This window comes from Chanodichthys erythropterus, chromosome 14 (assembly GCF_024489055.1).
Source record: "Chanodichthys erythropterus isolate Z2021 chromosome 14, ASM2448905v1, whole genome shotgun sequence".
In the NCBI taxonomy this organism is placed as follows: domain Eukaryota; kingdom Metazoa; phylum Chordata; class Actinopteri; order Cypriniformes; family Xenocyprididae; genus Chanodichthys; species Chanodichthys erythropterus.
Window position 1 is genome coordinate 9398451 of NC_090234.1, and position 7512 is coordinate 9405962.

The 7512-nt window shown below is 45.7% G+C and overlaps 1 long non-coding RNA gene across 1 annotated transcript; it reads right to left on the bottom strand.

Annotated features, from left to right (window-relative positions):
* Positions 1-5265: 5265 nt before the first annotated feature.
* Positions 5266-7298, bottom strand: LOC137036412 (uncharacterized). The gene is made up of 4 exons (XR_010897182.1): positions 6790-7298; positions 6663-6713; positions 6430-6573; positions 5266-5826 (listed from the first exon to the last, which is right to left on the bottom strand). It is a non-coding gene; the product is annotated as an uncharacterized lncRNA (long non-coding RNA).
* Between the last annotated feature and the right edge of the window lie 214 nt (positions 7299-7512).

Below are 7512 nucleotides of genomic sequence, written 5' to 3' on the forward strand. Positions count from 1 at the left end.
GTGAAAGTGCGAGGAGCCAGAGACAGCCCGAAGGGTAGGACCGTAAATTGATACGCCACCCCCTCGAATGCGAATCTCAAGAATCGCCTGTGAAGGGGGGCTATCTAGATGTGAAAATACGCATCCTTCAGGTCCAGTGAACAGAACCAGTCCTCGGGGCAAATGTGCGCGAGGATCTGCTTCAGCGTCAGCATTTTGAACTTCCGTCTCATGAGGGAGCGATTCAAAAGTCTGAAATCTAGGATGGGTCTGAGACCGCCATCCTTCTTAGGGACCAGGAAGTAGCGGCTGTAAAAGCCCGACTCGCGCTCCGCAGGGGGAACTATTTCCACAGCTCCTTTTCTTAGCATTGTCATAACCTCGGCACGGAGGACGTGAACGTCGTCCGGGTTCACCAAGGTTTGAAGCACCCCGCTGAAGCGAGGGGGCCGTCGTGCAAATTGGAGCGAGTAGCCCTGAGTTACGATCCCCAGGATCCATTCTGACACATCGGGGATGGCTTGCTAAGCCTCGGCCCGAGTGACGAGGGGTTGAATGACATCGGATGGCAGGCCGCAGGAGAAGGGGCCACACACCGAGAGAGGAGGAAGAGGAAATTTGCTCTCTTTATGATGAAGTAAAATAGTGTTTGCCGTAAAAACGGCGTTTTGAGTGGGCGCAACAGCTGTGGGCCCAGCTACAGCATGAAGCATGTTTCCCACGCCCGGAATGAAACAAGGCGGAGGGGAAACTGCACGCAGGAGCTTTTGGGGTGGTCCGGTCGCAACGAGACAATCCCCCATCCTCTTCCTTTTTGAGAGATCAGGACGTCTTCGGAGTCACCGGGTCCAGCACAATCTTGGGCCGGGGTCCCTGGCGTCTCGGGAAGGGAGGGCACTTCGCAGGGTGCGAGCGCTGGTGGTGCTCCTTAGATGGCGCTGCCTGGACGGCGGGTGGTGTTGGCTTGTTCTGCTGAGCTGGCGCAGTCCTGGGGCGGCTGGAAGCAGAAGCGGAGCTGGAGCGCTTGGGCAGAAAGTGTCTCATAGCCTGAGACAACTTCTGCGCCGTGGTGAAGCGCCTCAGTAAAGCCATCCACTGCTGGCCCAAAGAGACCGGAGGGTGAGACCGGAGCGTCCAGGAAGGCCGTCTTGTCCAGGTCCTTGATCTCCGTCAAGTTGAGCCACAGGTGGCGCTCCAACACTACCAGGCTGGCCATTGAGCGGCCAATGGCCTGGGCCGTAGCCTTCGTGGCTCGCAGGGCTAGATCGGTGGCGCTGCGGAGGTCCTTGAAGGCCGGTGCATCTATTCCAGACTCATCCAGCGAGCGGAGGAGTTTGGCCTGGAAGACCTGGAATATGGCCATAGTATGGAGCGCAGAGGCAGCCTGGCCCGCCGAGGTGTAGGCCTGTCCAGCCAGAGTGGATGTGGTCCGGCAGGGCTTGGAAGGAAGGGCCCTCTTAGTCTTCCATCCTACAGCCGCGGGAGGGCAGAGGTGAGCAGCCACCGCTTCATCTAGGGGTGGCAGATGGTCGTATTCCTTCTCCTCGGCGCCATCGACGGCGGTGAGGGCAGAGCGATGCGTCGTGTTGAGGCGGGCGGAGTACGGAGCGCGCCACGATTTAGTGAGCTCCTCGTGGACCTCGGGGAAGAAGGGAGCTGAGCGCTGGCGAGGCGCTTGGCGGCGGCCTGGGAGGAACCATTCGTCCAGGCGGCTGCGAGAAGGCTCTTCTGGAGGGGCCCACTCGAGGTCCAGCTCTTCCACGGCGCTGGACAGGATACGGAATAATTCGGCATCCATGCCTTGGCCGTGCTCAATGGGCTCCAAAGGAGGTGGGGGAGCGGGGTCTTCCAGCTCACCAGCACAACCTTCTGTTTCGGAGGCAGCGAGGGACATGGAGTCATCCTGCACTTCGTCCGATCCTCCAAACGAGACGAGGTCGCTTGCATCGGCAGAGGGACGCTGCTCGGGTCGGGAGAACAAGACGGTAGAATGTTCCCTAGGAGGAGAAGGCGAGGCACGCGGGGGCTGGGCCGGCGTGAGCTCGCCAAACTCCGGGTGCTGGGCCGCTCTACCCTGCTGTCTCCGACCCGCGAGCGCAGGGAACCGAGACACATGCTCTCGCAGTGCGGGCATGAGGCTCCAGCGAGCGCGCCGTCAGCGTGCCCAGGCAAGCGACGCACTCGCTGTGACCGTCGTCGTCGTGCAGAGGGGCTCTGCACGTGCCACATGAGTGGCGCGGCATTTGGATCAAGGCCGCCGCCATGATAACGGCGATTGGGGGGCTCTTTTAGAGCGGCGAGGGCCGCGGAAGCTCAAAGGAGCGGTGAAAACCGCTGTGTACGCTCTTTTAGAGTCAAGTCAAGTCAAGTCAAATTTATTTATATAGCGCTTTTACAATTTGTAATTGTTTCAAAGCAGCTTTACATATTAGCAGCACAGAAAAAAAGGGAAGTGGTTAAAACTGTACAAACAAGCGTGGTAATATGTAACATATACAAGATGGTGCTACATTAAGCCAATGTCGGCTGACTTCCAGGGGTGGAAAAAAACCCCTAGGAGAAAAACCCAGCGTGCTAGCACTGGGAAAAAAGTCCTAGGAGGGAAAAAACCCCTTGGAAGATATATATATGAGAGCAGCAATAAGCCGCGGAGAAGCCCTCAGGAAGGCGCGCCGGATGGCGGCAGGAGACACGCTAGGAAGCGGCCGGGAGCGGGAAGCGGGAGGCGGCGACTCGAGGACGGCGCTGCAGGCTGCAGTCAGCAAGGGCGCCGGCGCTGTCTCCGACCGGCGAGTCCAGCTGAGTCCGCTGCGGGAGCCTCTTCAGACAGCGGCGAGAGCTTCTGGAAGGCGGCGAGCTTCTTCGGCTTCAGGCGGAGATCAGCGAGGAGAAGTAGAAGTCGTCGCTGAAGGAGAAAACACTGAAATCCTATGGCGAAACACCTGCTTATATAGCACTTAACCCCGCCCATTTCGGCGGGAAAGTTCACGCGCTTTCTCGCCATAGGTCGCGCAGCTATGCCGCGCCGCCATTGGTTCAACAACTTGTCTATGAGCCAATGACGGTGCAGTTACACTGCGTTATTGAAAAAGGCTTCAGTGACGGGGAAGAAGGGAGACTTTTCCCCATACGCAGTACGAGTGAAGTATCGAAAGGGAACTAACATGATACGTGATTTCTCCTCTCCCTCTGAACGAAGTCCAATCTGATAGTTCTCAGAAAATTAACTGTAACTTAGTGAATACTAATCACAGAAAAATTACACTTATGTCTAAAAAAAATTTAAGATGTCAGGTTTTAAATCATGTAAGTCAAATCGAAAACAAACCTTCTGTGTTTATGTAATCTGTATGAAAAGAGAGCCATGTCAGAAGTCCGTGATTCAGCTCATTATCCGCTAATGCGGCCATGCCCATGGAGGGAGCGCTATTCAGACGCAAATTCAGAGGCAATACATGCATTCATCGTCTCAATGGTGTATTTATTGTCTTGAAAAGTGTTTATCTGGATGTAAAAGTCATGGTTAGCGAGCTCTAGAAGACATGCAGTTAGTTCCTGTTTTCTTTTCTTCTATAGATGAATTTTAGATGTTTTTTTGTTTCTTTAGTGCCCTCCGGCTGCAGTATGAATTGGAAACTACATTCATGGAATAGGCTCTTCTTCTTTTAGATTAATTTGTGGACTAAAAATGCACAGAGAGTGCCCTCTGACTTCAAGTATGAATTGAAAACACCAGCGCTCAGATTAATGACAATGAAAATTAAATAAATATAACTTTGAAAAATGACAAACATATGAGAATCCAATATTTCTCCAAATGTGCATGCTTTAAACTAAAAGCCAATATTCAGACTCTTTGCATCACAGAAATACACTATATTTTAAAGTATAATATAAAACCATTACTTTATATTGTAATAATATTTTTCTGTATGTTTCATATATCATGATGAGCTTGAGACATCACAGAAGGTTTTTTTTCACAGCCTACCTGACTGAAATGCCTCATTAATATGCAAGTCATTTCAGCTCATTACTATGCAATTCTTTTGTCTTCTCAGGTGAGAATGGCCCATTATTCAGTGGTGATTCACGCCTCCACACATACTGTGTTTCTTGGCAAAAAGTGTCTTACAAAAACTAAATCAATATATTGTTTTATATGAAAGAGTAGGCAGCATAATTTCTACATAATTCTGAAGCAAAAACTCTAGTCTACAACCTCCAATACCCTAAAGTATTGTAAACACAGATTTACTATACTTTTTTTGGCCTTATTTCAGTGACTTAAGTTTTTTGTTTTTTCAATAACCACGCATAAATGTTATTCCTTCAAAAACACAAACATGTACATACATGTTCCTCACATATTATGGTAGCCTAGTTTGTGCTGAATACAGTGTAATGACACTTTTTCCATTAATATGTTTATGAACAACTGAAAAAAGCACAAATGTCAGGGCATGTCAAAACTTCTCCAGGCCCCAAATCAGCCTCAGACTCCAAAGGGTTAAAAACGGCCTTCAAAAAAAGACTTCAATGTTTACAGTGGGTGGAATGGTGCGCTGTGATTGGTTGAGCGGATATTGCATTCCTCAGAAAGAGGAGGCTGGCGTTTGTCACGTTTTGGAAAGATAGGGAGAAAACATGACATGCAGAATAACACGACGGATATCACATTTTGTGCAAAATGAATAAATGACTTTTCAATACCGACCAGATACAATAATGATTTTGGCGGAAACTCAATCTTTGAAAATGGCGTTTAGGAACCAAACTCTTCATAGCCTATATATAAATTCAAATTGGTGTGTGTGTATATATATATATAATATATATATATATAAGAGTGGGGGCGGTTGCAACACTTTACATTTCCTTCGGTTTCTCAGCAACTGTTTGTATTAGAAAGACCTAATATAATATATATATATATTAAACCCATATATGTCACCTACCTGCCCATACTGTTGCAACATGTGTACATATGGTAATATGAAAGTAATTTGTACTTAAATGGACCCTGAAAAATGTTGCAACTGTCCCCATATATGGGGACAGTTGCAACAGTACAGAGGGGCAGTTGCAACAGTCATTTAGATGTAATAAAACTCATACTTCGGCATCATTTTTCAAATCTTTTAGTTTATTTGAGACCAGAGTTCATTGAGTTAACTTTTTAAAGTATAAAAAAAAAAAAAAAAACCCCGTACACAACCATGTAACACCTTTGTCAAAATCCCACAAACTGATTTATGTAGGCCCAACTCAAATGTGATTTCTGCCTAATAACATCAACTCACACGGGGTTTGCTCTAAACACAGACACTATGCATGAGCCATATTAATAGCGATGAATGGTTTAGCAAAGGGACTAAATGAATAAATGCATACATACTAAGAAAATAAGTGTAGCAAGTGGCTGTTTAGTAGTGACTACGCCACCCTGAATTAACGGGGAAATAACCAAAAGAACACGCAAATACGTTCCACTTAGCAAAGGCAAAAGGCGTGAGTTTCCGTTTAAACAGTCATTTCTCTTTATTAAAGTTAAAAGGGTTTACAAAATTTAAAATCCCAAACACAGCGTTTAAATGGTCTTAGTCGAATGAGAAAAAAAAAAAAACACAAATATGAAATTACTTGATGTAGGGGCTGAGGCTTCCTTTTATGAGAAGCGGGCTAGTATGGTGCACTCAGTGCACAAAAGAAATCCCGCCAATCAGAATCACATCCACAAAATTCACTGCAAATAATGACCAAAAATAGTGACACAGCAATAAGTGACAATCCTTGTGCAATCCTGTGCAACCCAGCACCAGCCTGCTCCCAAGGAATACTCAGCTCCTGGAAAACAAAAAAGAAACAAAATCACTATACAAAATAAACCAAACCAACATAAGCAAAATCAAAAAAAAAAAATCTATATGAAACAAATATAAAACCACAAAAAAAAAAAAAAAAAAAAAAAATTCTTACAATACTCAAACAATATAAGGGTACAAATAAAAAAAAAATAAAAAAAACACAAATATTACAGACAGAAAACAACGTACTGTCACGACAAAGATCAAACTCAGAACTGATCACGGCTCACGATTGCTCGAGATCATGAATACCGCATAGCGGTAACTCACTCCAATAAATAATGACTTATCACACAGTCAAAATCACAAACTGAGAGTCGGTGACAGTAATACAAAAAAAAAAAAAAAAAAAAAAAAAAAGGAACAAATAAGCCGAACCAAAAATAACCACAAAAAGAAGAAAACAAATATCTAGCCCACTTAACCGCTGGACACAGAGGTGTCAATGACCCAAAGCAGCAGGGTTGGAGAGCGCGAGAGAGGAAGCGTGATGCAATGCCTTAACGAGGACCCTAAACACAAATGTTTATTACACTCAGCTTAAAGCATACAATGATTTGCAAGAGAGGAACAAGTTACTCACCTTATTAGACGACGTGACACTCACAACCATACACACACGCACACACTCATAAAGTCATATGGTAGCTCCTTTAGTTAGGTCGATCAATCAACAGCTGGCGCTCCGACCTGGCTATTGTGCTGCCCTGATGCACAGGTGGGCACCCTGTAAACACACCACGCGAAAACACATAACTGTAGGTAACTCAAACAAAACTTCCCACAACACCGCGACTGTACCACATTAAAACTTACCTGGGGGTAAGCAGTACACCACACACACAGCCTTGGCGGACCAACGTCACACTAAAATAAAGATTGCATAATATCACAGCATAGCATTCGAATCCAACAACAAAGTTACATTGCTAAAAACACGTACCTCTGCGATCCACAACAGTGAAAGGAAACAAAGAGGGGCGGGCTTTCGACCAAGACGCAATCCAGGGGGCATGAACAACGAACTTATATACAAAAGTGGAGCGGTACCTAATTGGCCACGTATTCAATGATGGTGACGTTTCAGACACGTCACAAACATCACTACATAAGCACAACATATCCAAGTAAAGACCTCTGGCTTGGCTACAATATGTACTATTTCTCCAATATGCAGTATATATGCACATTTTCTGATGATGAACTGTATGCCTTTAATATCTTACAAGCTGTTCAAAGCATTTCTAAGGATATTGATTTTCTGAGATGGTGAATGGGAACATGTTTTGTATAACATTAGCAACACAGTATTTGCTGTTTGATATCGTAGTCAAACAAATGCTAAGCTTATCAATTATCGTTATGTGACCTCACTGTCCTGCCATCATTGCTCAGCAGCAGCTAAGGACAGAATAGGTAGAGGGACACCCCTTTCTGTTGTCCTTTTCCTGTCTCGTGGCATACTGAAAAAAAAAACAGAACAGAAAATGTAGGATACACTGCAGCCTAGTTTGACTTTTAAAAAAGCAATCTGCTGAAACACAAAGAGGAGATACCTGATTATTGAAATATGTTCTTTATCAAACCACTGAATTGCCTTTTATATCAATTTGATCTAATTGTCATTGTTATTGTCATGAACAATGCGTTGCAACTGTCCCACCCC